The sequence below is a fragment of the Acanthochromis polyacanthus genome, chromosome 17, assembly GCF_021347895.1.
Source record: "Acanthochromis polyacanthus isolate Apoly-LR-REF ecotype Palm Island chromosome 17, KAUST_Apoly_ChrSc, whole genome shotgun sequence".
In the NCBI taxonomy this organism is placed as follows: Eukaryota; Metazoa; Chordata; class Actinopteri; family Pomacentridae; genus Acanthochromis; species Acanthochromis polyacanthus.
In genome coordinates this window covers 28,825,487-28,852,949 of record NC_067129.1, presented here as the reverse complement: position 1 = coordinate 28,852,949, position 27,463 = coordinate 28,825,487, and the positions used below count along the sequence as shown (strand labels likewise).

The 27,463-nt window shown below is 44.4% G+C and overlaps 1 protein-coding gene and 4 long non-coding RNA genes across 53 annotated transcripts in view; 1 reads left to right on the top strand and 4 right to left on the bottom strand.

Moving 5' to 3' along the window:
* LOC110971795 (NLR family CARD domain-containing protein 3-like) overlaps nucleotides 1–27,463 on the bottom strand; it is a 203,123-nt gene that overhangs the window by 36,652 nt on the left and 139,008 nt on the right.
* On the bottom strand, nucleotides 8,308–8,908 carry LOC127530694 (uncharacterized). Its single transcript, XR_007937377.1, has 3 exons — nucleotides 8,793–8,908; nucleotides 8,618–8,685; nucleotides 8,308–8,529 (listed from the first exon to the last, which is right to left on the bottom strand). It is a non-coding gene; the product is annotated as an uncharacterized LOC127530694 (long non-coding RNA).
* Nucleotides 8,996–26,465, top strand: LOC110958236 (uncharacterized). Of its 47 annotated transcripts, none has more exons than XR_007937338.1 (7): nucleotides 9,245–9,602; nucleotides 9,699–9,889; nucleotides 22,314–22,363; nucleotides 22,442–25,629; nucleotides 25,762–25,854; nucleotides 25,957–26,105; nucleotides 26,246–26,465. It is a non-coding gene; the product is annotated as an uncharacterized LOC110958236 (long non-coding RNA). The 47 variants fall into 47 exon arrangements; XR_007937337.1 differs by lacking the exon at nucleotides 9,699–9,889 and adding an exon at nucleotides 15,840–16,030 and having other exon boundaries at nucleotides 9,246–9,602; XR_007937326.1 differs by lacking the exon at nucleotides 22,314–22,363 and adding exons at nucleotides 10,033–10,082; nucleotides 16,302–16,482 and having other exon boundaries at nucleotides 9,246–9,889; nucleotides 22,701–25,629.
* Nucleotides 14,447–21,188, bottom strand: LOC127530692 (uncharacterized). 3 transcript variants are annotated; one of them, XR_007937374.1, is made up of 3 exons: nucleotides 21,073–21,188; nucleotides 20,898–20,965; nucleotides 14,447–14,668 (listed from the first exon to the last, which is right to left on the bottom strand). It is a non-coding gene; the product is annotated as an uncharacterized LOC127530692 (long non-coding RNA). The 3 variants fall into 3 exon arrangements; XR_007937375.1 differs by lacking the exon at nucleotides 20,898–20,965 and adding an exon at nucleotides 14,758–14,825; XR_007937373.1 differs by lacking the exons at nucleotides 20,898–20,965; nucleotides 21,073–21,188 and adding exons at nucleotides 14,758–14,825; nucleotides 14,933–15,048.
* Nucleotides 26,729–27,418, bottom strand: LOC127530696 (uncharacterized). The gene is made up of 3 exons (XR_007937379.1): nucleotides 27,215–27,418; nucleotides 27,040–27,107; nucleotides 26,729–26,950 (listed from the first exon to the last, which is right to left on the bottom strand). It is a non-coding gene; the product is annotated as an uncharacterized LOC127530696 (long non-coding RNA).

Here is a 27,463-nt window from a genome sequence, read left to right as displayed (position 1 = left end):
AGAAACGTTGAGGTAGAAATGTAGGCAGAATTCTACTAGTAGGGGGGTTGTAATTATTCATTGTGGATTTACTGATGCGATAGGCTCTAGCGCCCCCGCGACCCTAATGAGGATAAAGTGGTGTATAGAGGATGGATGGATGGATGGATTTACTGATGATCTAGTGCCCTGGTAGTTGAGATAATGATGAGTTGTCATTTTGTCACGATTCATTGCACATGGGTTGGTCACTTTGCAAAAGTGAACCAAAGACACACTAGGTTTTGCAGTACATACCAGGTTTATGGTTCAGCGCCATATAGGTTTTGAAGGCCTATATAAAGGCCCAAAAAAGGCCACCATTGTTAGTCCAGTGAACAGCATCATGCCGCGTCTATCACATGAACAACGTCTCCGGGCACTGGGTACGGTGGAGGCCGCTTTGAGCTACAGTGATGTATCCAGGCGTATGGGCTGTTCCCAACCCACAATCAGAAGCCTGGTCCAAAGCATGCGCCGACGGATTGCTGCCTGCATCCAAGCAAATGGAGGCCATACTCGGTATTGACTGTTGTGACTTTGTGTTTGGCAGGTGCCGTTTTCTTTTGTGAAATTCTTTATTTTGAAATCATTCTTGAAACTTTAGATTTTTGTTTTTGTATGCCAATATGCTAAACAAATTATTCATATGAAGAAAATCCAGGTATTCTGCCTCTCCGGCGCCCTCTGAAAGGCGTAAAGCCTCCCTGGCATCTTTAGAGGAGCTTAACGCTCCCCCCGTGGTCTTGGAGAAGCCAAGAGCTTCCCCCGCAGCAAATAAGGAGCCAAAGGGTCCGTCTGCAGCCTTTAGGAGGTGTTCCGCCTCCTCTGCAGTCTTAAGGAGGTGTCCCACATCCTCTGTAGTTTTAAGGAGGCATTCCGTCTTCTCTGCAGTCTTTAGGAGGCGTTTCGCCCCCTCTGCTTCTCTAGGAAGGCGGCCAGCCTCCCTGGCAGCCGCAAGGAGGTGTCTCTCCTCCTCCGCGTTCTTGTCGAGGTGTTCCCCCTCCTCCGCAGTCTTGTCGAAGCATTCCGCCTTCCCAACGGCCTTGGTGAGGCGTTCCGCCTTCCCCGCGGCCTTGGTGAGGCGTTCCGCCTTTCCCGTGGCCTTGGTGATCCGTTCCGCCTTCCCCGCGGCCTTGGTGAGGCGCACCGCCTCCCCTGAACCCTTGAAGAGGCGTAGCACCTCCTCGGCAGCTTCGAGGTGTCATAGCCCATCCTCAGCCACCTTGAAGAGATGTAGCGTCTCCCCCCTAGCCCTGAAGAGGCATACCACCTCCCCTGAACCCTTGAAGGGGCATAGCACCTCCTCGGCAGCCGTGTGGGAGCATAGCTCCTCCCCGGCAGCCTTGAGGAGGTGTAGCACCTCCTCCCAAACCCAGAAGAGGCTTAGTGCTGTACCTCCTGTCCCTCCAGTCCCTCCTGTCCTATCTGTCCCTCCAGGCCTTTCAGTCCCTTCTGTCCCTCCAGGTCTTTCAGTCCCTCCTGCCCCTCCAGTCCTTTCAGTCCCTCCTGTCCCTCTAGTCCTTTCAGTGCTTTCAGTCCCTCCTGTCCCTCTGGGCCTTTCAGTCCCCCCAGTCCCTCCTGCCCCTCCAGTCCTTTCAGTCTCCCCTGTCCCTCCAGTCCTTTCAGTCCCGTCCCAGTCCAGTCCAGCCCGGTTCCAGGAGGGGCCTTCAGTTATGTCCCTCCCCTGGGAGAAACCTCCGGCGTCAGTCCTGCCCCTGGAGGGGCCCCCGGCTCCGCCCCCAGAGGGGTTGCCGGTTCCAGCTCCGCCCCCGGAGGGGTTGCCGGTTCCAGCTCCGCCCCCGGAGGGGTTGCCGGTTCCAGTTCCGTCCCCGGAGGGGTCCCACCATCACTGGTTTCCAGTCTGGCCACCGGCCTGACCCCCGGAGGGGTCCCACCGTGACCGGTTTCCAGTCTGGCCCCCAGAGGGGCCCCGTCGATCCTGCTGCCGGTTCCCAGTCCGGCCCCCGGAGGAGCCCTGTCGATCCAGCTGCCGGTTCCCAGTCCGGCCTCCAGAGGGCTCCCGTCAGGCCTGCTGCCGGTTCCCAGCCCGGCTTCCAGGAGGTTCCCGTTGGGCCAGCTGCCGGTTCCCTGCCCGGCCTCCAGAAGGCCCCAACCGACGCAGCAGCTGATTCCCAGTCCGGCCACCGGAGGACCTCTGTCGGCCGGGCTATTAGTTCTCAGTCCAGCCCCGGGCCGCCCTCCGGAGCAGTCCCTCCAGCCTGTCCAGCCCCGGCCTGTCCAGCCCCTGGACCATTCCCTGATGTCGTCCCTCCCACCCACCCGGTCGCAGCCCGCCCGTCCCTCGGGCCGCCCTCCAGAGCAGTTCCTCCTGCCAAATCCCTGACGGTCCTGAAGTCACCAGCCGGCACCCCAATCAGTTCTGTGTGCGTCAGGAGGCGCACCTTACGGGTGGGGTACTGTCACGCCCCTCTTGCTGCAGTGAGCCGGTTCATCAGTCTGATGACAGCCGGCTGTGCGGAGAAGCACATAGTTTTTACCTTGACTGACTGGTCCTCCCTTAGTAGGTTTAATTCGGTTTAGTTCTCCCTCCTGCTCTCTCCCCTCCCGCTTTGTTTAAGATGAATCTTTGTTTTGTCTGTTTTTTTTAATTAAATCATTATTAATTCACCCTTCCGTCTGTGCCTGCTGCTTGGGTTCTACTCTGTTTCATGACAGTTACAGACGCTGCTGCGCACTGCTCCGCGCGTTTAAAAATGTCTACACCCGAAACTCCACCACGTCCAAAGAAGCAAAATCATTTGTTAATTCCTCAGCACTCACAGAGTTTATCTGGTCTACATGAAGCTGGTCTTCAGCTCCTTTCTGCAGCAGTCATTTCTGTTTCCACCCATAGGCTGCATAAAAAGATGGACGTAGCATCTGGCTCCAGAATTGAAGCCCACCTGGAAGTGTCAAAAACTTGCAATATCACGCCGTCCGCTAGGGTTGGCTCCAAAAAGCTTTTTCTCCATAGACCCCAATTCATTTTTGGAAAAAATAAAATTTGATAGACTGATTTTCTACAGCTCAGGATTTTTTTCCCGTTAGTTTTCATGGTCAAAATGAGAGATCAGGTGGCCGATCTTAAAATAAATCAATACTGAATTTTAAATAAATTGTTAAAGTTGGCGGAGCCAGGGGGCATGGCTATACTTGATTGACAGTCCCATTGACTGGTCCTGCTCCTAGTTGCTCTCCGGTCCAGCCTGTTTGATGACGCTTTTTACGTCACTGGCTCCAAAAAAATCCAAAATGGCGACCAGGAAGTAGCAAAATCCGGGCTTCATTTTCTCAGCGTTGAAACCAACAGGTGACGTCACGCTTAGTTCTCGCCTGTTTCCACCTGATGATTTACTGCCCTCCACTGGTCAGACTGAGTCACTACAACTCTCTCCATACAGTAACATTGACATTATTGCACAGTTACTGCAGCACTGAAATGCTGCCGTCCAGTTTGATTATGAAACCGTACATGAGACCACAGACGTTATTAAACTGATAAAAGCTGAGATTGTTTGTTTCTGCCCTCCAGTGGTCACACTGAGTCACTACAACATCACATCACACAATGGCTGCATTCTGAATTTAACACTTTTTAATTTTACTTTAAGTACCATAGCTGTCCTTCCAAAGTACTTATTGTACTGTGCAGTATGAGTACATCTGGGTTGTACTACTTAGTCATAATAATGCTTCTTTAATTTTGAACGTTGCATTCATTAATGTAAAATGAGTCATCATCTGTCAGTGTGGCTCCAGTTTCTTTCTACTGCAGGAGGATTGTGGCCAGATAAGTGTACTGGCTTCTGTACTGCAAAATCTAACCAGATATAGAAGGACATCTGGGTGTTTTGGCGTACTGCATTTGGTACTACATTTGGAACTTTAGATTCATTTTAAAATAATATTTGAACTCACTTATGATCAGAGAAAATTTAAAAGACAATTTAAAACATGTCCATCAACCCACTTCATATCTGTTTTATGATACATTAAATTTAAGGCTGTGTTTTGATGACATTTTTTGTGGAAATATTAAAGAAAAAAGCTGAAAAGCTTGATTGAGGATCTGCAGTGTTGGACAGTAGATGAAATAATGTGAGAGTCTGAAGGCAGACATGATGGATAAAGTCAGAGACAAACAGACTCCTGATCAGCTCCTTCATCAACATGTGAATGTGTAGAAATAAAGGACAGAGTGAGGCTGTGGTCAGAGAGGAGGAGCTTTCTTAGTCCTCAGCTGTTTCCAGGAAGCTGCTGCAGCTTCATCATGTCTCATATTAACGTCATCTAAAGGTGCAGCAGCTGATCTTTGCTCTTTGTGTCTCAGAGTGACGGCAGCCTGCAGACACAGAGGAGGATTTTCTCTCAGACCTGGTCCACACAGCAGAGAGCTGCAGAGGAAGAAGCTGAGTGAGTGGAACTTTGGTTCTCTTTGATTCAGATGGAAAATTATTCAACCTGAAGGAAATTCTTGTTCAGTAAAGCTGAAGTTCCTCCATGAGCTCAGATCCTGCTTGGTGGTTCAGACCTCAGAGCTGTTTTCATGCTTCAGCCTCCATTTGACATCAAGTCTTATGGAAATCAGAATCAGTTTGCTGCTGTGTAGAAATCACTCTGAACAAGCTCAGTATAAAACTATAAACCCTGATATGAGGCTCTGATTCATTACCAGATGGAAAATCATGAACCTGAAGGACTTACTTGTGCCAGATATTGTTCAGAAAACAAAATAACATGACAACTTTGATCGATCGATTGAGTGATTGACAAAACTGATAAGAAATAAGCATGAAATATTACTGAGAAGCCAAATAATTGATCTTAAATGGGAGAACAGAGAAGACAGAAGTCAAACTGATGAAGATACTGTGGAAGTAAATGAATGTTACACATGATACTGAAGCTGCACACATTTCCAGTAATACTGATCTTATTGTTCATCTTTAAGTGTCCAGTTGTTTCTTCTGTTAAATGAATGTGTTGTTTAGATTCTTTCTTCTGGCTGTCAGAAAGTTTGATGCTTTCAGCTGTTAAACAGTCACAAGTAGAACATTAACAGAGAAACATCATTCAGAGCTCTCAGTAGACGAAGTCTCAGATTGTTCAGAAGCTACAAGTCAGTGGGAACAACTTCAGAGATTTCTGTTTTTTTTAGAGTTCTATCTGTAGAACAAAAATAATTCCAACACAAAATACAACGAGGTCAGATCTGAGTATCGTCTGAGACAAATGTAAGTTCCCATACAGCTCTCATTTTCTTCTTCTTCTTCAAAGCCAGCATCCAACAGGTAACAGTCCCATTTCTTCCAAACTTCTTTCCCTTTGTCTCTTTGTAGATGAAGGCTAAAAGTCCTGATCTCCATGGAGGTCTGTGGTTGACAGTTCTTAAACAGATTCATAGTTACGGGGTCTCTCTGCAACCAGCATTTGTCCCATTTTTTGAATCTCTGATCAAACAGTGTTGGGGTGAAGTGTGGAGCATAAGCCATCCAGCTCATCATTTTCACCTCTCTGTAGAGTTTAAACCTTGTAATTGCCTCTATTATCTATACAGGGTGTCCAAAAAATGTATACACACTTTAAATAATTGCATAGTAGGTGTTTATTATAATTCATTTAATTTTCAATATGTAAAAGAATCTGCAAACATCATTCTATTGTTTTGTCACCGCCTGTTCTCAAACCGATGTCCGTTCTGGTCCAGACACTGCCGACAACGCGAAGTGATGGAATAGCACACATCATGAAACAATCCCTTGGTATCTGCGTGCATTCACGTTCAGTGGTTGCTCTCAGTTCAGTGACTGTTGCAGGTCTCATTGCGTAGACTTTGTCTTTTAGGTATCTCCATAAAAAGAAGTCTAGTGGTGTGAGGTTAGTTAGTCATCAGCTGCTAGAAGGTATTTACATTTTTTTGGGACACCCTGTTATACTGACATTCAGACATCAGTTTTTTTATGCAGTCTGTATTTTTCTACATTTAGGGCACATGAGACTCAGGATCTGGGAAAAATATTTACAGTTTAATGTTTTATCTGCTGAAAACAGGAGAAATGAAAGATTTAAAACTTGTTGAGAGGTGTGGTCAAGTTTGGTTGTTCCGTGTTTAAACAGCACGAAGCAGGAAACTGTCAGTTTCCCGTTTGAACTTTTGTTCCTCTTAATGAAGGTTGAGATACAGCTCGTCTCCATGTGAAGCTCCTCATAAAGGTAAGAACAGCAGCTTTTTCTGGTAAACTTGGTAAATTCTGTTAACAGATGAAAGCTCCTCCTTCACTGCACTTTAACTGCAGCTGTAAAGTCAGGACAAACAGCTGTTCATCATGTCCTCCATTTAGTGTCTGCATGTGTTTGAGTCATTTGATGGTCAGCAGCTGAACACAGTTCCTGTTGAAGAAGTTTCTTTTTGATTCAGCAGCTCATGAAAAAAGTTAAGGGAAATTAGTTTACAGCACCGAGTGACCGAGTCTCATAGACAGTTCCTGCTTGATCATCTGTGATTTACTTGAATATATATTTAGCATAAAATAATGACTATTTATGAATAGATACCAAATTATAGACTCATGTATGAAATACTTAGTGAGATAAATCACATTGAAATGTGATGTTTTTCATCATTTCTCATCATGACATGGACTCAGAATCCACAATGACATGAGAACAGTGATTCTCAGAACCATCTGAAACAAATCCACATGTGGTGCCTCTTCATTTTTTCCATGACCAAATAAAATGAGAAAAAATAAATGTTTTGTTTTTAAGGTTTTCAGTTTTTAAAACTTAAGTGTAGAAATGTATTATTTAACTAACAGAGGCACAGTGATGGATTTTTGCTCTAGCTTTTTAAACACAAATATAGCTCATGTTTTACTTTGTTGCAACACCAGAAGTGCCCAAAGTCGCTGAGGAAGGACAGTTTTGAGCTGGTTTGCATCACAAACACATCTAGAATGGCTGTACTCGAGTACTTTTTCAATTTCATTCACGAGCTCTTTGAGAGTGGCCAAGCCAACGCAGAAATCAGCGACACTTTGCATCACCATGGAGCTCCACATCGCTCTAATGAGAGTCAGGAGGTTCTGCATGGAGAACAATTTAAGAAGACGCAATCATGTGTCCAATGCTGATTTGGAGAGAGCTGTAATTTGTTCTGTTAACCACATATTTTCAGGGCCATTCTTTAAATGTAGAATGTTGTGTTTCACTGTCAGGTCCAACATGTGGACAAAAGTTTGACGGGATACTGGTCATCTATTGGTGCCGCTGTTCCAGTTTATCTGGTCATCAGATTAACTGATGATAGTTTGCATCTCCAGATAATTGAATTTCCCTTGGAGGATTAATAAAGTTATTGTGTTTTATAGATGTTTAATCCCAGATTCGTCCAGACCACATCTGGCTGTGTGTGAAATGAAGACATTAGATAAAGATCTCACTGAAAAACTTCAGCATCATTGCTTAATAAAGTCTATATCCATGTAAATATCACTGACAGACGGTAAATAGAAATGTACTGGCTTAGACTTAAAAAAACAAAAACATTTTTATGAACGGTGAGAGGAAACGATGGAATCCAGAGATAAAAATCAGAGACCACAGTCTGACTCATGCCACTGATTAGGCTGATAAACATTGTGCTTCATGCACAAAGATCTTTGTCATCCGGTCAGGTGTTTAACATCTGGTGATTGTTCAGGAAACACGTCCAGGTTAACTGGATAATCACAACTTAACACAGGCTGCCTGGTTCATAACAAGACACAAAACTAATTGTCTCACCAAGAAAACCCACAACAGCACATCCACTGCTGTGTTAGTCTGAGTTCAGCTGAACAGATCCAGGTTTAACTCAGGTTTGTTCTCAGAAACACTCAGAACAGAAGAACACGAAGCAGAACAAGACACAGCAGTGTTAGGATTTTAGGTTGGCTCAGGAAATGACAGTCAGTTAAACATAAAAGGGTTCATTTACAATGACTTCAAAAAACTACAACTAAGATGGCAGCTTCAACAGGAAACTAAATCCTTGTTCACAAAAATGCACAGCGACTACTTGTGGCTGGAACTACAACGACTACGAAATAATAAACAACTCTACTCTCAGTAGGCGACACTTTAACACTACAAAACAACTGTAACAGTTTGACCCTATCTTCCCTTCTATAGTTATTGTACTGGGGTGCCAGTTGGGTATCCCTCCCAACATATAGGATATGCTACTATCTTATTTACACTATTGTTTGTTTTACCCACCGTTACACAAGGACCATACACTTCCAACACTATGCATGCCCTTTACTTAGAGAGTGTCACAAAGATAATAAACAATAAAAAAAAACCAGCAACAAGACAGAAATCAAGTTTGCATTATATATTGAATACATTGATGGCCACAGACAATACTTTCAACACATTTTTCCTGTTTTCTCCCCCCCACCAGTGTCCTTTTCTTCCTTGGTGCCCTTCAGCCCACACACACAAAGCTCCACAACAGTAAAGGAGCTGCAGACAAAAAAGATAAGTATAAAAATATTGCATTGACAACATATCATTATAAAGAAAGAAAAAAAAAGAAAGAAAAACAACTCACAGGTACTGATCACGTGACCCGTGTCACGTTACGCAGAAGTCAGACCCAACAGAGGCTACACACTGGCACTGGGCAAAGCAAATACATTCTCTTTTATCATAATTATTTGTACTCATTATATATATTGCCACTAATGCCGGACTACATAGTCGAATATATATAAAAATAAACTCACGTTAATCGGGTTTGGAACGTCACTACGACACGCCAATCAGGCGCTATGACGTCGCAGAAGCAGAAGAGGAACCAGGCTGTTTGTTTCTTTACTTGCCGGTTTTCTCCGATTCTCTGCAAGTTTCTCCTACTCCACGTATCCTCGTACTACCGCACTCTGTTATCAGTCCCTCCTGGTCCCCGAAATCGCTCCCTGGGCAAGATGGCTCAGTCCACTGGCCGCGCAACAGTGGCGTCTGCTCACCCCAGTAGACAGCAAACAGCTGCCATTCTCCAGGAAGGAGGAAGGAGGCAATTTCAGTGGTGACGCGAACAACAGACGAATAAGGTAAGAGATGAAAAAAAACGGGGCGTGTACTCGTGAGCAGGACGCACACATGATTATTACTCGAGCATGTGGGAAATAAACAGTGAGGCTGGGCTATCAAATACCTGGCCGTTACACTCCCCCCCCTTGTGAAGACCGAGCCAGAGAGGGTTACAACTCTTCCATGATTCCAAAAAGGTAGTATCACTCATGATATTGTTTTCTACAGCTCGTTTCCAGATCAGATACAAACCCTGGAAAATCTTCATCATCACTTTCTTCCCGAAAAATTTCAAGAACCCTTCTTGTCTGGGCTCTATCCCATTCCTTGGCTGAGGGGTAGCAAGGTTTCATTTGAGCTAAATGAACCACCCGAAGGTCCTCTCCTGTATCTTCAGTGACCACTTCAAAATTCACCGGTCCGGTTCTACGTACAACGCGGTAAGGCCCCTTCCACCTCGGAGCAAGCTTTGCGGTGAAAGACTTGTCTCCTTTCGATAATGGGTGTGTACGGATCCAAACACGATCTTCTTCATTGAATTCACCATCACGCCTTCCTTTATCATATTGTTGTTTTTGCTTGTGTTTCGCTCTTTTCAGATTTTCCATGGCAAATCTTCTGAGTTCCTCCATTTGCTTAGCAGTAGCATAAGCAGCAGTATCGGGGTTCCCTAGATGAGGGCTCAACTCAGCATCCAATGGACCTTTGAGAACACGACCAATATTCAGCTCGGCGGGAGTCACTCCAGTAGGCTCATGTACAACTGTGTTAAGGGCAAAACGAAATTCAGGTAGGAACTTATCCCAGGAGGTATGTTTGTTTTCTACATAAGAAGCAAGCAGGACTTTGATGTTACGATTGATTCTCTCTGTCAGATTTGTTTGAGGATGGTAAGCAGAGGTTTTCTTCTGGAAAATATTCCACCTTTTACAGGTCTCCTCGTACACAGACGATAAGAACTGTGGACCCTGGTCAGACAGGAGGTAAGTGGGGACACCCCATCGGGTTACAATTTCTTTAACCAAGTACTGAGAGACAACCTCTGCTGTGGCTTTACGTAGAGGAAACAGTTCCACCCAACGGCTGTAATAGTCAACGAAGACCAAAAGATACATGTTGCCATGGGAACTACGTGGAAAAGGGCCCATCAAATCTACCCCTAACATTTCCCAAGGACCATGCACTTTGGTTTGTTGCAGCTTTCCAGGAGGTTTGCGCGTCTCTGGTTTATACTTCTGACAGGTGAGACAACGTTGCACATAGTTACGAACATCCAGGCTCATTCGTGGCCAATACACTAATGCTTGTAATCTCTTATAGGTCTTATATCGCCCAAAATGTCCAGAGAGCGGATCATTATGATAGTGATGGAGGAGTTGTGGACGGAGTGAAGGAGGAATGTATACTTGATAAATGGTCTTATGGGGAAGCTTCACCACACGGTATATCTTATCCTCTAATACTGTGTACTGGGTTGTTAGATCTTCAGCCACTTCTCCTTTTTCCATTATTTCTTTATATAAATCTTGAGCATAAGGATCCTGTTGTTGGGCTCTCCAAATAGTTTCATCAGTTACATGAAGAGGACTAAAAGTGTCTCTGTTAGAACGGAGCACAGCAGCACAGGTGGCACGGGGAAACTCTATTTCCAATGGAGCTCGTGATAGAGCATCAGGAACAATATTGGATTTCCCTTTTCGATACTCAACCGTAAATGAGAATTCTTGGAGGCGCAAGGCCCAACGAATGAGCCTTGTACTTGGCTTCTGTGTTTTAAAAACCCAGACAAGAGAAGAATGATCCGTAATCACAGTAAAGTGACGCCCCTCCAGGTAATAACGCCATTTTTCAATCGCCCAAACTACAGCTAGGCACTCCTGCTCAGTAGTGGAGTAATTCCGCTCTGCTGCGTTTAGGGTACGGCTAGCAAAGGCGAGCACTTGCTCTGTCCCCAGTCCAGTTTGTTGGGCCAGCACAGCTCCTAAACCAACATCACTGGCATCGGTATAAACCACAAAGGGCAAGTTAAAATCAGGATGTCCAAGGATTGGCGGAGAGATCAAATACTGTTTTAATTTCTCAAATGAAGTTTGGCATGTAGGAGTCCAAATATACTTTGCTCCCTTCCTTTTTAGTGCATTTAATGGTTCTGTAAGTGTGGAGAAGTTTGGTACAAATCTATGATACCAGCCAGCCATGCCCAAAAATCTCTGAAGCTGTTTCAGGTTCTGAGGGACGGGAAAATCCTGCACAGCTTTGCTCTTCTCGGTGTCCACTGCTACACCGTCAGATGACACAACATGTCCCAGAAATGTAAGCGAAGTCCGGAAGAACTGGCTTTTCTTCATGTTGACTGTGAGGTTAGCTTCACGCAATTTATCCAAGACCTTTTGTATGTCCTGTTGATGTTGTAGATGAGAATGAGAGTAGATGATAATGTCATCAAGATAAACAAAACAGATTTTTCCACGCAGCTCTCCAAGGACAATCTCCATCAACCGCTGGAAAGTAGCGGGGGCATTTTTTAATCCAAATGGCATCACTTTAAACTGAAATAAACCATATGGACATACAAAGGCAGTCTTCTCACAACTGTCTGGATCCATTTTGACCTGCCAATATCCACTGTTAAGGTCTAGAGTGGTAAAAATCCTAGCTCCAGCCAGTGATTCCAGGATCTCTTGGATGTTGGGCAGAGGATATGAGTCCGTCTGAGTAGCAGCATTGACCTTCCTGAAATCAACACAAAAGCGAGGTTTGGGGTCACTTTTTTTTGGTACCAGAACAACTGGAGCTGCATATGGTGAGGATGAGGGCTCAATGATGTTCCTTTTAAGCATGTCATCCACATGTTCTTTAATTACTTGGAGTTTGGCCGGAGAAACTCTGTAAGGTTTTTGTTTAATAGGCAAATCATGCGAGAGGTAAATTTTATGGGTAAGTACCTCTGTACATCCCAAAACGTCAGTACACACAGCAGAGTTTTCCTGAAGTTGGCAATATAATAATCTTTTACCAAATTCGTCTAGGTGAGCCTGGGTGACAGCGTTCTGGAAGAGATCAAGGCATGATGGAGTTGTTAATAATTGGGTTGGAGCAACAGCAGAGAAGAAGGCAACCTGATGTGAGGGTGAGTTTAACAATGCGGCTGACTCTTGCAGGAACTGATAGTGTTTTCTCTGGTTAAATTTAAACCAGTATCTCTGCTCTGACACATCAAATTGTAGACCGGAAAGGGATATGAAATCAAGACCCAGCACCACAGAAAAAGCAAGGCTTTGAACAGGCAGGATTACACAAGGTAGTCTAATGGCTCGGGATTGTACAGTAATGATTATTTCGCTCCATCCAAACGGTTGTCTTTCTTGTCCATCAGCCAAATACAAAGGCCCTCTCTCCCAGGGCTGAATATTTCCATTAAGTTCTGACCACACCCTTTCATTGACCAGAGTATATGAAGATCCTGTGTCCAGAATAGCAGTTCCTTGCCAAGGTCCAAGGGTCACAGGAACTCTTAACTGGACTGGCAGAGATCGACCCGGGGGGGTAAAAGCAACCCCAACTTCACTCTGGGGTTCCGAAGTAGTAAGAGACCCAACAGTGGCAGGTTTGTTTTGGACCGGAGATGGTCTCGCTACCGGCTGAGAAGGACCTTGTGGTGATGAGGTCCGATTAGAGCCTCCATGTGGACAAACGACAGGTAAATGGTTCCCCTTACATCGCCAACAGAATGGTTCAAGTGGCCGTTTTTGATTATAATTCTGTGTCTTCGGCCGCACAGTTTGTTCAGTGGTTGGTGGTCGAGATTCAGCAGGCCTGGGTGTTGCAGCTTCACGCCTCCGTTGATCATAGTGATGTTGATTATCTCGATCTTGTTCCAACTGCTGGCCCAAACGAACAAGCTCGTCCACAGTGGTGACTCGACTACTACGCAGTTGGCTGGCCAAGGAGGGATTGATATGTTTTAGAATCAACTTAATAATATCTTCCTCCTCAATATTCGATTTCCAGCGTCTGCACAGTGAGTGATACATATATACAAAGTCTCTAATACTTTCATTTTCTCCTTGAACTCGAGTTCGTATCCTTTCAGCGAGCTCATCCTCATAGTCCTCAGAGAGGAACGCAGCTCGGAACTGGTCTTGGAAATCTGTCCAAGTGTGAATTTTATACCTTGCAACATCCCACCAATCTCTGGCTGTACCGTGTAGCACGTTACGTAATGTGGCCATCAACTCTTCATCGGACAGTGAGTTAAGCGATAAATAGTCTTCACAGCGCTCTAAATACTGTAATGGGTCTGAAGGATCCTCTAATTTCCCATATGTAGGAAATTGTAACTTAATTGGACTTTTCCCTGTCTCTCTGTTTTTCTTTAAAGGCAAGGTGGTAAGGACTGGCGCCGTTTGTTCTCCAATTGCTGGATGACGAGCTGTAGACTCAAGTCTTGACCTGCTAAAAGTGACTATAGGTGGTAGGTCTTGGAAAACAATTGAAGTGGATTGATCTACCATATCTGTCTGGTTAGGTTGACTTCTTGCACTAAATTCCTCTGCCATGTCTTTCACTAATTTAGAACAATGAGAGAGCTCCCCCTGCAAGCGGGTGAACTCCTCATATAAACAGGCAACACTTCCAGTCACTGGGGCAAGCAGAGTGCTGATTTCCTGGAGAACCTCCGTATGATGATGTTTCAATCTCCAACTCAACGTCGCTTTGAACTGAGTGAGAATGTACTCCATCTGAGCGTCCATATGTCCCAAATACTCTTTCTGTTTCTCATTCATTATCTCTATGAGAGTGGTTTTCATGTTATCCAACTCATTTTTCATGTTATTTTTCATTCCATCCACCTTTTGATTTAGGTTCACCATTTGGGACTGAACTCCAGATATGGACAAAGACTCACTCGGTTGGGGAGTAACAGACTGAGCTGACAACGGAGACTTCAGTAGATCCTCTCCTGTCAATTCCATGTCCAAAAGTGAATATGCTGTGGAGCATGTTACAGGTGGTAGAGCATTTTGTGGTTGGGGGGGGATACCTTTTCAATTAATGCATCAATAAAACCGTCCATTGTTTTATCTTCTGTACTCATTTCTTCCTTCTTATCACATTACTTGTTCTTCTCTATGGATGTTGTAAGTTTCCATACAGTGCAACACTCTATTCAAGTCCCATCTGGGGTGCCACTTTTTTATGTAACAGTTTGACCCTATCTTCCCTTCTATAGTTATTGTACTGGGGTGCCAGTTGGGTATCCCTCCCAACATATAGGATATGCTACTATCTTATTTACACTATTGTTTGTTTTACCCACCGTTACACAAGGACCATACACTTCCAACACTATGCATGCCCTTTACTTAGAGAGTGTCACAAAGATAATAAACAATAAAAAAAAACCAGCAACAAGACAGAAATCAAGTTTGCATTATATATTGAATACATTGATGGCCACAGACAATACTTTCAACACATTTTTCCTGTTTTCTCCCCCCCACCAGTGTCCTTTTCTTCCTTGGTGCCCTTCAGCCCACACACACAAAGCTCCACAACAGTAAAGGAGCTGCAGACAAAAAAAGATAAGTATAAAAATATTGCATTGACAACATATCATTATAAAGAAAGAAAAAAAAAGAAAGAAAAACAACTCACAGGTACTGATCACGTGACCCGTGTCACGTTACGCAGAAGTCAGACCCAACAGAGGCTACACACTGGCACTGGGCAAAGCAAATACATTCTCTTTTATCATAATTATTTGTACTCATTATATATATTGCCACTAATGCCGGACTACATAGTCGAATATATATAAAAATAAACTCACGTTAATCGGGTTTGGAACGTCACTACGACACGCCAATCAGGCGCTATGACGTCGCAGAAGCAGAAGAGGAACCAGGCTGTTTGTTTCTTTACTTGCCGGTTTTCTCCGATTCTCTGCAAGTTTCTCCTACTCCACGTATCCTCGTACTACCGCACTCTGTTATCAGTCCCTCCTGGTCCCCGAAATCGCTCCCTGGGCAAGATGGCTCAGTCCACTGGCCGCGCAACAGTGGCGTCTGCTCACCCCAGTAGACAGCAAACAGCTGCCATTCTCCAGGAAGGAGGAAGGAGGCAATTTCAGTGGTGACGCGAACAACAGACGAATAAGGTAAGAGATGAAAAAAAACGGGGCGTGTACTCGTGAGCAGGACGCACACATGATTATTACTCGAGCATGTGGGAAATAAACAGTGAGGCTGGGCTATCAAATACCTGGCCGTTACACTCCCCCCCCCTTGTGAAGACCGAGCCAGAGAGGGTTACAACTCTTCCATGATTCCAAAAAGGTAGTATCACTCATGATATTGTTTTCTACAGCTCGTTTCCAGATCAGATACAAACCCTGGAAAATCTTCATCATCACTTTCTTCCCGAAAAATTTCAAGAACCCTTCTTGTCTGGGCTCTATCCCATTCCTTGGCTGAGGGGTAGCAAGGTTTCATTTGAGCTAAATGAACCACCCGAAGGTCCTCTCCTGTATCTTCAGTGACCACTTCAAAATTCACCGGTCCGGTTCTACGTACAACGCGGTAAGGCCCCTTCCACCTCGGAGCAAGCTTTGCGGTGAAAGACTTGTCTCCTTTCGATAATGGGTGTGTACGGATCCAAACACGATCTTCTTCATTGAATTCACCATCACGCCTTCCTTTATCATATTGTTGTTTTTGCTTGTGTTTCGCTCTTTTCAGATTTTCCATGGCAAATCTTCTGAGTTCCTCCATTTGCTTAGCAGTAGCATAAGCAGCAGTATCGGGGTTCCCTAGATGAGGGCTCAACTCAGCATCCAATGGACCTTTGAGAACACGACCAATATTCAGCTCGGCGGGAGTCACTCCAGTAGGCTCATGTACAACTGTGTTAAGGGCAAAACGAAATTCAGGTAGGAACTTATCCCAGGAGGTATGTTTGTTTTCTACATAAGAAGCAAGCAGGACTTTGATGTTACGATTGATTCTCTCTGTCAGATTTGTTTGAGGATGGTAAGCAGAGGTTTTCTTCTGGAAAATATTCCACCTTTTACAGGTCTCCTCGTACACAGACGATAAGAACTGTGGACCCTGGTCAGACAGGAGGTAAGTGGGGACACCCCATCGGGTTACAATTTCTTTAACCAAGTACTGAGAGACAACCTCTGCTGTGGCTTTACGTAGAGGAAACAGTTCCACCCAACGGCTGTAATAGTCAACGAAGACCAAAAGATACATGTTGCCATGGGAACTACGTGGAAAAGGGCCCATCAAATCTACCCCTAACATTTCCCAAGGACCATGCACTTTGGTTTGTTGCAGCTTTCCAGGAGGTTTGCGCGTCTCTGGTTTATACTTCTGACAGGTGAGACAACGTTGCACATAGTTACGAACATCCAGGCTCATTCGTGGCCAATACACTAATGCTTGTAATCTCTTATAGGTCTTATATCGCCCAAAATGTCCAGAGAGCGGATCATTATGATAGTGATGGAGGAGTTGTGGACGGAGTGAAGGAGGAATGTATACTTGATAAATGGTCTTATGGGGAAGCTTCACCACACGGTATATCTTATCCTCTAATACTGTGTACTGGGTTGTTAGATCTTCAGCCACTTCTCCTTTTTCCATTATTTCTTTATATAAATCTTGAGCATAAGGATCCTGTTGTTGGGCTCTCCAAATAGTTTCATCAGTTACATGAAGAGGACTAAAAGTGTCTCTGTTAGAACGGAGCACAGCAGCACAGGTGGCACGGGGAAACTCTATTTCCAATGGAGCTCGTGATAGAGCATCAGGAACAATATTGGATTTCCCTTTTCGATACTCAACCGTAAATGAGAATTCTTGGAGGCGCAAGGCCCAACGAATGAGCCTTGTACTTGGCTTCTGTGTTTTAAAAACCCAGACAAGAGAAGAATGATCCGTAATCACAGTAAAGTGACGCCCCTCCAGGTAATAACGCCATTTTTCAATCGCCCAAACTACAGCTAGGCACTCCTGCTCAGTAGTGGAGTAATTCCGCTCTGCTGCGTTTAGGGTACGGCTAGCAAAGGCGAGCACTTGCTCTGTCCCCAGTCCAGTTTGTTGGGCCAGCACAGCTCCTAAACCAACATCACTGGCATCGGTATAAACCACAAAGGGCAAGTTAAAATCAGGATGTCCAAGGATTGGCGGAGAGATCAAATACTGTTTTAATTTCTCAAATGAAGTTTGGCATGTAGGAGTCCAAATATACTTTGCTCCCTTCCTTTTTAGTGCATTTAATGGTTCTGTAAGTGTGGAGAAGTTTGGTACAAATCTATGATACCAGCCAGCCATGCCCAAAAATCTCTGAAGCTGTTTCAGGTTCTGAGGGACGGGAAAATCCTGCACAGCTTTGCTCTTCTCGGTGTCCACTGCTACACCGTCAGATGACACAACATGTCCCAGAAATGTAAGCGAAGTCCGGAAGAACTGGCTTTTCTTCATGTTGACTGTGAGGTTAGCTTCACGCAATTTATCCAAGACCTTTTGTATGTCCTGTTGATGTTGTAGATGAGAATGAGAGTAGATGATAATGTCATCAAGATAAACAAAACAGATTTTTCCACGCAGCTCTCCAAGGACAATCTCCATCAACCGCTGGAAAGTAGCGGGGGCATTTTTTAATCCAAATGGCATCACTTTAAACTGAAATAAACCATATGGACATACAAAGGCAGTCTTCTCACAACTGTCTGGATCCATTTTGACCTGCCAATATCCACTGTTAAGGTCTAGAGTGGTAAAAATCCTAGCTCCAGCCAGTGATTCCAGGATCTCTTGGATGTTGGGCAGAGGATATGAGTCCGTCTGAGTAGCAGCATTGACCTTCCTGAAATCAACACAAAAGCGAGGTTTGGGGTCACTTTTTTTTGGTACCAGAACAACTGGAGCTGCATATGGTGAGGATGAGGGCTCAATGATGTTCCTTTTAAGCATGTCATCCACATGTTCTTTAATTACTTGGAGTTTGGCCGGAGAAACTCTGTAAGGTTTTTGTTTAATAGGCAAATCATGCGAGAGGTAAATTTTATGGGTAAGTACCTCTGTACATCCCAAAACGTCAGTACACACAGCAGAGTTTTCCTGAAGTTGGCAATATAATAATCTTTTACCAAATTCGTCTAGGTGAGCCTGGGTGACAGCGTTCTGGAAGAGATCAAGGCATGATGGAGTTGTTAATAATTGGGTTGGAGCAACAGCAGAGAAGAAGGCAACCTGATGTGAGGGTGAGTTTAACAATGCGGCTGACTCTTGCAGGAACTGATAGTGTTTTCTCTGGTTAAATTTAAACCAGTATCTCTGCTCTGACACATCAAATTGTAGACCGGAAAGGGATATGAAATCAAGACCCAGCACCACAGAAAAAGCAAGGCTTTGAACAGGCAGGATTACACAAGGTAGTCTAATGGCTCGGGATTGTACAGTAATGATTATTTCGCTCCATCCAAACGGTTGTCTTTCTTGTCCATCAGCCAAATACAAAGGCCCTCTCTCCCAGGGCTGAATATTTCCATTAAGTTCTGACCACACCCTTTCATTGACCAGAGTATATGAAGATCCTGTGTCCAGAATAGCAGTTCCTTGCCAAGGTCCAAGGGTCACAGGAACTCTTAACTGGACTGGCAGAGATCGACCCGGGGGGGTAAAAGCAACCCCAACTTCACTCTGGGGTTCCGAAGTAGTAAGAGACCCAACAGTGGCAGGTTTGTTTTGGACCGGAGATGGTCTCGCTACCGGCTGAGAAGGACCTTGTGGTGATGAGGTCCGATTAGAGCCTCCATGTGGACAAACGACAGGTAAATGGTTCCCCTTACATCGCCAACAGAATGGTTCAAGTGGCCGTTTTTGATTATAATTCTGTGTCTTCGGCCGCACAGTTTGTTCAGTGGTTGGTGGTCGAGATTCAGCAGGCCTGGGTGTTGCAGCTTCACGCCTCCGTTGATCATAGTGATGTTGATTATCTCGATCTTGTTCCAACTGCTGGCCCAAACGAACAAGCTCGTCCACAGTGGTGACTCGACTACTACGCAGTTGGCTGGCCAAGGAGGGATTGATATGTTTTAGAATCAACTTAATAATATCTTCCTCCTCAATATTCGATTTCCAGCGTCTGCACAGTGAGTGATACATATATACAAAGTCTCTAATACTTTCATTTTCTCCTTGAACTCGAGTTCGTATCCTTTCAGCGAGCTCATCCTCATAGTCCTCAGAGAGGAACGCAGCTCGGAACTGGTCTTGGAAATCTGTCCAAGTGTGAATTTTATACCTTGCAACATCCCACCAATCTCTGGCTGTACCGTGTAGCACGTTACGTAATGTGGCCATCAACTCTTCATCGGACAGTGAGTTAAGCGATAAATAGTCTTCACAGCGCTCTAAATACTGTAATGGGTCTGAAGGATCCTCTAATTTCCCATATGTAGGAAATTGTAACTTAATTGGACTTTTCCCTGTCTCTCTGTTTTTCTTTAAAGGCAAGGTGGTAAGGACTGGCGCCGTTTGTTCTCCAATTGCTGGATGACGAGCTGTAGACTCAAGTCTTGACCTGCTAAAAGTGACTATAGGTGGTAGGTCTTGGAAAACAATTGAAGTGGATTGATCTACCATATCTGTCTGGTTAGGTTGACTTCTTGCACTAAATTCCTCTGCCATGTCTTTCACTAATTTAGAACAATGAGAGAGCTCCCCCTGCAAGCGGGTGAACTCCTCATATAAACAGGCAACACTTCCAGTCACTGGGGCAAGCAGAGTGCTGATTTCCTGGAGAACCTCCGTATGATGATGTTTCAATCTCCAACTCAACGTCGCTTTGAACTGAGTGAGAATGTACTCCATCTGAGCGTCCATATGTCCCAAATACTCTTTCTGTTTCTCATTCATTATCTCTATGAGAGTGGTTTTCATGTTATCCAACTCATTTTTCATGTTATTTTTCATTCCATCCACCTTTTGATTTAGGTTCACCATTTGGGACTGAACTCCAGATATGGACAAAGACTCACTCGGTTGGGGAGTAACAGACTGAGCTGACAACGGAGACTTCAGTAGATCCTCTCCTGTCAATTCCATGTCCAAAAGTGAATATGCTGTGGAGCATGTTACAGGTGGTAGAGCATTTTGTGGTTGGGGGGGGATACCTTTTCAATTAATGCATCAATAAAACCGTCCATTGTTTTATCTTCTGTACTCATTTCTTCCTTCTTATCACATTACTTGTTCTTCTCTATGGATGTTGTAAGTTTCCATACAGTGCAACACTCTATTCAAGTCCCATCTGGGGTGCCACTTTTTTATGTAACAGTTTGACCCTATCTTCCCTTCTATAGTTATTGTACTGGGGTGCCAGTTGGGTATCCCTCCCAACATATAGGATATGCTACTATCTTATTTACACTATTGTTTGTTTTACCCACCGTTACACAAGGACCATACACTTCCAACACTATGCATGCCCTTTACTTAGAGAGTGTCACAAAGATAATAAACAATAAAAAAAAACCAGCAACAAGACAGAAATCAAGTTTGCATTATATATTGAATACATTGATGGCCACAGACAATACTTTCAACACATTTTTCCTGTTTTCTCCCCCCACCAGTGTCCTTTTCTTCCTTGGTGCCCTTCAGCCCACACACACAAAGCTCCACAACAGTAAAGGAGCTGCAGACAAAAAAAGATAAGTATAAAAATATTGCATTGACAACATATCATTATAAAGAAAGAAAAAAAAAGAAAGAAAAACAACTCACAGGTACTGATCACGTGACCCGTGTCACGTTACGCAGAAGTCAGACCCAACAGAGGCTACACACTGGCACTGGGCAAAGCAAATACATTCTCTTTTATCATAATTATTTGTACTCATTATATATATTGCCACTAATGCCGGACTACATAGTCGAATATATATAAAAATAAACTCACGTTAATCGGGTTTGGAACGTCACTACGACACGCCAATCAGGCGCTATGACGTCGCAGAAGCAGAAGAGGAACCAGGCTGTTTGTTTCTTTACTTGCCGGTTTTCTCCGATTCTCTGCAAGTTTCTCCTACTCCACGTATCCTCGTACTACCGCACTCTGTTATCAGTCCCTCCTGGTCCCCGAAATCGCTCCCTGGGCAAGATGGCTCAGTCCACTGGCCGCGCAACAGTGGCGTCTGCTCACCCCAGTAGACAGCAAACAGCTGCCATTCTCCAGGAAGGAGGAAGGAGGCAATTTCAGTGGTGACGCGAACAACAGACGAATAAGGTAAGAGATGAAAAAAAACGGGGCGTGTACTCGTGAGCAGGACGCACACATGATTATTACTCGAGCATGTGGGAAATAAACAGTGAGGCTGGGCTATCAAATACCTGGCCGTTACACTCCCCCCCCCTTGTGAAGACCGAGCCAGAGAGGGTTACAACTCTTCCATGATTCCAAAAAGGTAGTATCACTCATGATATTGTTTTCTACAGCTCGTTTCCAGATCAGATACAAACCCTGGAAAATCTTCATCATCACTTTCTTCCCGAAAAATTTCAAGAACCCTTCTTGTCTGGGCTCTATCCCATTCCTTGGCTGAGGGGTAGCAAGGTTTCATTTGAGCTAAATGAACCACCCGAAGGTCCTCTCCTGTATCTTCAGTGACCACTTCAAAATTCACCGGTCCGGTTCTACGTACAACGCGGTAAGGCCCCTTCCACCTCGGAGCAAGCTTTGCGGTGAAAGACTTGTCTCCTTTCGATAATGGGTGTGTACGGATCCAAACACGATCTTCTTCATTGAATTCACCATCACGCCTTCCTTTATCATATTGTTGTTTTTGCTTGTGTTTCGCTCTTTTCAGATTTTCCATGGCAAATCTTCTGAGTTCCTCCATTTGCTTAGCAGTAGCATAAGCAGCAGTATCGGGGTTCCCTAGATGAGGGCTCAACTCAGCATCCAATGGACCTTTGAGAACACGACCAATATTCAGCTCGGCGGGAGTCACTCCAGTAGGCTCATGTACAACTGTGTTAAGGGCAAAACGAAATTCAGGTAGGAACTTATCCCAGGAGGTATGTTTGTTTTCTACATAAGAAGCAAGCAGGACTTTGATGTTACGATTGATTCTCTCTGTCAGATTTGTTTGAGGATGGTAAGCAGAGGTTTTCTTCTGGAAAATATTCCACCTTTTACAGGTCTCCTCGTACACAGACGATAAGAACTGTGGACCCTGGTCAGACAGGAGGTAAGTGGGGACACCCCATCGGGTTACAATTTCTTTAACCAAGTACTGAGAGACAACCTCTGCTGTGGCTTTACGTAGAGGAAACAGTTCCACCCAACGGCTGTAATAGTCAACGAAGACCAAAAGATACATGTTGCCATGGGAACTACGTGGAAAAGGGCCCATCAAATCTACCCCTAACATTTCCCAAGGACCATGCACTTTGGTTTGTTGCAGCTTTCCAGGAGGTTTGCGCGTCTCTGGTTTATACTTCTGACAGGTGAGACAACGTTGCACATAGTTACGAACATCCAGGCTCATTCGTGGCCAATACACTAATGCTTGTAATCTCTTATAGGTCTTATATCGCCCAAAATGTCCAGAGAGCGGATCATTATGATAGTGATGGAGGAGTTGTGGACGGAGTGAAGGAGGAATGTATACTTGATAAATGGTCTTATGGGGAAGCTTCACCACACGGTATATCTTATCCTCTAATACTGTGTACTGGGTTGTTAGATCTTCAGCCACTTCTCCTTTTTCCATTATTTCTTTATATAAATCTTGAGCATAAGGATCCTGTTGTTGGGCTCTCCAAATAGTTTCATCAGTTACATGAAGAGGACTAAAAGTGTCTCTGTTAGAACGGAGCACAGCAGCACAGGTGGCACGGGGAAACTCTATTTCCAATGGAGCTCGTGATAGAGCATCAGGAACAATATTGGATTTCCCTTTTCGATACTCAACCGTAAATGAGAATTCTTGGAGGCGCAAGGCCCAACGAATGAGCCTTGTACTTGGCTTCTGTGTTTTAAAAACCCAGACAAGAGAAGAATGATCCGTAATCACAGTAAAGTGACGCCCCTCCAGGTAATAACGCCATTTTTCAATCGCCCAAACTACAGCTAGGCACTCCTGCTCAGTAGTGGAGTAATTCCGCTCTGCTGCGTTTAGGGTACGGCTAGCAAAGGCGAGCACTTGCTCTGTCCCCAGTCCAGTTTGTTGGGCCAGCACAGCTCCTAAACCAACATCACTGGCATCGGTATAAACCACAAAGGGCAAGTTAAAATCAGGATGTCCAAGGATTGGCGGAGAGATCAAATACTGTTTTAATTTCTCAAATGAAGTTTGGCATGTAGGAGTCCAAATATACTTTGCTCCCTTCCTTTTTAGTGCATTTAATGGTTCTGTAAGTGTGGAGAAGTTTGGTACAAATCTATGATACCAGCCAGCCATGCCCAAAAATCTCTGAAGCTGTTTCAGGTTCTGAGGGACGGGAAAATCCTGCACAGCTTTGCTCTTCTCGGTGTCCACTGCTACACCGTCAGATGACACAACATGTCCCAGAAATGTAAGCGAAGTCCGGAAGAACTGGCTTTTCTTCATGTTGACTGTGAGGTTAGCTTCACGCAATTTATCCAAGACCTTTTGTATGTCCTGTTGATGTTGTAGATGAGAATGAGAGTAGATGATAATGTCATCAAGATAAACAAAACAGATTTTTCCACGCAGCTCTCCAAGGACAATCTCCATCAACCGCTGGAAAGTAGCGGGGGCATTTTTTAATCCAAATGGCATCACTTTAAACTGAAATAAACCATATGGACATACAAAGGCAGTCTTCTCACAACTGTCTGGATCCATTTTGACCTGCCAATATCCACTGTTAAGGTCTAGAGTGGTAAAAATCCTAGCTCCAGCCAGTGATTCCAGGATCTCTTGGATGTTGGGCAGAGGATATGAGTCCGTCTGAGTAGCAGCATTGACCTTCCTGAAATCAACACAAAAGCGAGGTTTGGGGTCACTTTTTTTTGGTACCAGAACAACTGGAGCTGCATATGGTGAGGATGAGGGCTCAATGATGTTCCTTTTAAGCATGTCATCCACATGTTCTTTAATTACTTGGAGTTTGGCCGGAGAAACTCTGTAAGGTTTTTGTTTAATAGGCAAATCATGCGAGAGGTAAATTTTATGGGTAAGTACCTCTGTACATCCCAAAACGTCAGTACACACAGCAGAGTTTTCCTGAAGTTGGCAATATAATAATCTTTTACCAAATTCGTCTAGGTGAGCCTGGGTGACAGCGTTCTGGAAGAGATCAAGGCATGATGGAGTTGTTAATAATTGGGTTGGAGCAACAGCAGAGAAGAAGGCAACCTGATGTGAGGGTGAGTTTAACAATGCGGCTGACTCTTGCAGGAACTGATAGTGTTTTCTCTGGTTAAATTTAAACCAGTATCTCTGCTCTGACACATCAAATTGTAGACCGGAAAGGGATATGAAATCAAGACCCAGCACCACAGAAAAAGCAAGGCTTTGAACAGGCAGGATTACACAAGGTAGTCTAATGGCTCGGGATTGTACAGTAATGATTATTTCGCTCCATCCAAACGGTTGTCTTTCTTGTCCATCAGCCAAATACAAAGGCCCTCTCTCCCAGGGCTGAATATTTCCATTAAGTTCTGACCACACCCTTTCATTGACCAGAGTATATGAAGATCCTGTGTCCAGAATAGCAGTTCCTTGCCAAGGTCCAAGGGTCACAGGAACTCTTAACTGGACTGGCAGAGATCGACCCGGGGGGGTAAAAGCAACCCCAACTTCACTCTGGGGTTCCGAAGTAGTAAGAGACCCAACAGTGGCAGGTTTGTTTTGGACCGGAGATGGTCTCGCTACCGGCTGAGAAGGACCTTGTGGTGATGAGGTCCGATTAGAGCCTCCATGTGGACAAACGACAGGTAAATGGTTCCCCTTACATCGCCAACAGAATGGTTCAAGTGGCCGTTTTTGATTATAATTCTGTGTCTTCGGCCGCACAGTTTGTTCAGTGGTTGGTGGTCGAGATTCAGCAGGCCTGGGTGTTGCAGCTTCACGCCTCCGTTGATCATAGTGATGTTGATTATCTCGATCTTGTTCCAACTGCTGGCCCAAACGAACAAGCTCGTCCACAGTGGTGACTCGACTACTACGCAGTTGGCTGGCCAAGGAGGGATTGATATGTTTTAGAATCAACTTAATAATATCTTCCTCCTCAATATTCGATTTCCAGCGTCTGCACAGTGAGTGATACATATATACAAAGTCTCTAATACTTTCATTTTCTCCTTGAACTCGAGTTCGTATCCTTTCAGCGAGCTCATCCTCATAGTCCTCAGAGAGGAACGCAGCTCGGAACTGGTCTTGGAAATCTGTCCAAGTGTGAATTTTATACCTTGCAACATCCCACCAATCTCTGGCTGTACCGTGTAGCACGTTACGTAATGTGGCCATCAACTCTTCATCGGACAGTGAGTTAAGCGATAAATAGTCTTCACAGCGCTCTAAATACTGTAATGGGTCTGAAGGATCCTCTAATTTCCCATATGTAGGAAATTGTAACTTAATTGGACTTTTCCCTGTCTCTCTGTTTTTCTTTAAAGGCAAGGTGGTAAGGACTGGCGCCGTTTGTTCTCCAATTGCTGGATGACGAGCTGTAGACTCAAGTCTTGACCTGCTAAAAGTGACTATAGGTGGTAGGTCTTGGAAAACAATTGAAGTGGATTGATCTACCATATCTGTCTGGTTAGGTTGACTTCTTGCACTAAATTCCTCTGCCATGTCTTTCACTAATTTAGAACAATGAGAGAGCTCCCCCTGCAAGCGGGTGAACTCCTCATATAAACAGGCAACACTTCCAGTCACTGGGGCAAGCAGAGTGCTGATTTCCTGGAGAACCTCCGTATGATGATGTTTCAATCTCCAACTCAACGTCGCTTTGAACTGAGTGAGAATGTACTCCATCTGAGCGTCCATATGTCCCAAATACTCTTTCTGTTTCTCATTCATTATCTCTATGAGAGTGGTTTTCATGTTATCCAACTCATTTTTCATGTTATTTTTCATTCCATCCACCTTTTGATTTAGGTTCACCATTTGGGACTGAACTCCAGATATGGACAAAGACTCACTCGGTTGGGGAGTAACAGACTGAGCTGACAACGGAGACTTCAGTAGATCCTCTCCTGTCAATTCCATGTCCAAAAGTGAATATGCTGTGGAGCATGTTACAGGTGGTAGAGCATTTTGTGGTTGGGGGGGGGATACCTTTTCAATTAATGCATCAATAAAACCGTCCATTGTTTTATCTTCTGTACTCATTTCTTCCTTCTTATCACATTACTTGTTCTTCTCTATGGATGTTGTAAGTTTCCATACAGTGCAACACTCTATTCAAGTCCCATCTGGGGTGCCACTTTTTTATGTAACAGTTTGACCTTATCTTCCCTTCTATAGTTATTGTACTGGGGTGCCAGTTGGGTATCCCTCCCAACATATAGGATATGCTACTATCTTATTTACACTATTGTTTGTTTTACCCACCGTTACACAAGGACCATACACTTCCAACACTATGCATGCCCTTTACTTAGAGAGTGTCACAAAGATAATAAACAATAAAAAAAAACCAGCAACAAGACAGAAATCAAGTTTGCATTATATATTGAATACATTGATGGCCACAGACAATACTTTCAACACATTTTTCCTGTTTTCTCCCCCCCACCAGTGTCCTTTTCTTCCTTGGTGCCCTTCAGCCCACACACACAAAGCTCCACAACAGTAAAGGAGCTGCAGACAAAAAAAGATAAGTATAAAAATATTGCATTGACAACATATCATTATAAAGAAAGAAAAAAAAAGAAAGAAAAACAACTCACAGGTACTGATCACGTGACCCGTGTCACGTTACGCAGAAGTCAGACCCAACAGAGGCTACACACTGGCACTGGGCAAAGCAAATACATTCTCTTTTATCATAATTATTTGTACTCATTATATATATTGCCACTAATGCCGGACTACATAGTCGAATATATATAAAAATAAACTCACGTTAATCGGGTTTGGAACGTCACTACGACACGCCAATCAGGCGCTATGACGTCGCAGAAGCAGAAGAGGAACCAGGCTGTTTGTTTCTTTACTTGCCGGTTTTCTCCGATTCTCTGCAAGTTTCTCCTACTCCACGTATCCTCGTACTACCGCACTCTGTTATCAGTCCCTCCTGGTCCCCGAAATCGCTCCCTGGGCAAGATGGCTCAGTCCACTGGCCGCGCAACAGTGGCGTCTGCTCACCCCAGT